General features: G+C 33.5%; 1 long non-coding RNA gene across 1 annotated transcript; it reads right to left on the bottom strand.

Moving 5' to 3' along the window:
* Nucleotides 1-473: 473 nt before the first annotated feature.
* LOC106951708 (uncharacterized) lies at nt 474-2340 on the bottom strand. Its single transcript, XR_001425852.1, has 5 exons — nt 2201-2340; nt 1998-2038; nt 1702-1817; nt 879-934; nt 474-596 (listed from the first exon to the last, which is right to left on the bottom strand). It is a non-coding gene; the product is annotated as an uncharacterized LOC106951708 (long non-coding RNA).
* Nucleotides 2341-2549: the final 209 nt, after the last annotated feature.

Raw genomic sequence — 2549 nt, 5'->3', positions numbered from 1 at the left:
CTTTATATAATTGTGACTAATTTCCTTGTATAGCTGTTTTTATAATGATTTTTGTACTTTTTGTTTGTTCATCTGTTGATGCTCATCTGAAGCTTTATGCTTTTCTCCTGTTTCTAGACAGTTTTTGATTCTTTTCTCAAGTTTTTAAGTCCCGATTCTTTTGTCTTTTCTACATAGACTATTGATGATGGTCATATTTTTATTTTCTTAAAAACAGAGATCTTCATATCTTCTCTGTATGAATACTATGAAGTTGCTTCTGGTCTTACACATCTGTGGTTATTTACATTTTTAATCGACTTTGAAATAATTACAGTCACAGTGCCTTTGTAATCCCGTGGTTTTAAGTTTTCATTTTGAGCAAACCGAGTGATTTACATAAATGCAATGACTTCTAATGAGGCAGTTTTTTTGTTATGAGTACCAGGTTTATTATAACGGTAAATCAATATATCAGCTGTTTAATAACGAAACAAGACGTGGGATTTTGATTGCAAGCACATGAAGTGAAGTTATGTTGTCAGCTGCGCAGCATTTTGAAGGGAAGTTCTTGGAAACTTCAGGTCCTTGTTGCTAATTTTCTCCATCACCTGCACCTGAAAGAACAGTGACAATATAAATAAGTTGAATGTGTTAAAATTAAACAGAAATTTAGTCAACTCTTGTACTTCTGGCACTGTAACATAAAAACAATTTGACAAAACAATGTAATACTTTGCAGATCATTTTGTTTTAAAGGCAGGAATATAACATAAAAAATACTTCCTTCATTTGTAATTATCCCACTTTTATTTCTGGCTTGTTACGGATTTTCTGGATTAAAAATGTACCGTTTTAATACAGATTTGATTAGATCATTTTGATTTAGGCTGCCTCACCATTTGAAGATGCTGGAGCTTCTTCTGGTTTACTTGCTTTTCCAGTGAGTTTTTCCCTGGCAGGAAATAAAACACGGCTTGTTAGGATGACAATAGGTTATTTTCTTATTGCATATAAACTGAAGCCTTGTGATAAAAAAGGAAAACAATATATCATTTTGAGTGGTAAAATAAAACTACATCTGTAACACCCTTAAATGCATATTTCCTTGTTTTGGCTCATTTAGCACTATGAGCTAAATTCACCATTCAGCAGGATTTGGGTCATAAATAATGCATTTGAATAAGCTAGGATAACCATCTGCAGCATAAAGGTTATATGAGCTCATTGTAGTGTAATGATGTAGAGGTTTTTATGACACGTCAAACAGAATATGCAGTTTTTCTGAGCATTTTTAAAGTTACTACAACCCAAATATAATGAAAGGTTTTCGATGAGATTTTAGAAAACGTGTAAAGTCTGAGCGGCATGTATCAAAGTATAAGGGACTATTTAACCAGTGAAGTAATGAACTGAATCAGGTTTTTCTGAAAATATCCATTGCCAGCATTGCTACATGTGTCAGTTTACTCCTCTCTGCTCTGAAAGTCGGGTTTTTGACTCCACCACTTTGCCAAACTGAAGTAGTTTTATAAAACAACAAAACATTTTGAAGGTGGTTTAACTGCGGTAGGTTTATCTTTCACAAACTCACATTTAGCTTCAAAATCTAAAACTTTAAAGACAGTAGAAGACAGTAGACACAACTAAATGCGGCTCAAATGTTTTACAGTGTGCATCAACACTAATGATGTACCATATTCCATGAGTCCAGTGACTTACTTTATTTTTTTCCATAAACCTCGAGCATCTCTGTCGTGTGGACTTTGCTCTTCAGCCGTGGCTCCAGTTGACAGAAGAAGTCCCACAATCACAACCATCACACAAAGTCCAGTCAGCTGTTTGATTAAAAGAGGCTTTAATTCAGAGCTGTGACAAAAAGTTACTATAAACAAGGAGGACAATAAAGGCTGAAATTTAAAATATATGTCAGCGAAAGAGAGACTGGAGTGTTTCTGGATTCTTTATAGAGTAAAACATATAATAGTTTAAGATTGAGGAGAACTTCAGCATCTCACCTTCATTATTGCGTCTTAAAGCAGTTCCTTTGTTTAAAAGGCTTAAAAAGAAGAAAACATCTGATTATCTAAATATTTTCTGCCATATGTGTACTGTAGCATTTTGGAACAGACATCAGAGTCTGTGTAGTTCAAAACAAAATCACATTTTAACAAATTCTTCCTTCTGTCAAAGTGTTTTTCATTAAAATGTGTCTTTTTACCTGAAAGATGGAGCTTCAGAAGGTTTCCTGTTTCAGTTCGCTTCCTGTGGTGAATCCACTGAGCAGCCAAATGTCATTTTTATAGAGAAATGAGTGGATGGCTGTTTGCCTTCAAAAGTCATTGGAATCTTATCTAAACATTCAAATTGGGTTTTTTATTATTATTCAAAAGAAGGTAACAGAAAGGGACTCCAAGATAAGGATGGTATCCGTTTTTGTCTTTATGAATTTGGAGCAAATACCCCAAAACATCTTTAAAATTACAACATTGACTTCAAATTCAAAGATATATACTACTAAAGATTGTTAGAAATGGTCATTATCAGATTTTCCAAATACACAGAATTAA

Source organism: Poecilia latipinna, unplaced genomic scaffold (assembly GCF_001443285.1).
Source record: "Poecilia latipinna isolate Pla-1442-1.1 unplaced genomic scaffold, P_latipinna-1.0 Scaffold469, whole genome shotgun sequence".
Lineage (NCBI taxonomy): Eukaryota > Metazoa > Chordata > Actinopteri > Cyprinodontiformes > Poeciliidae > Poecilia > Poecilia latipinna.
This window is presented reverse-complemented; position numbering and strand designations above follow the sequence as displayed.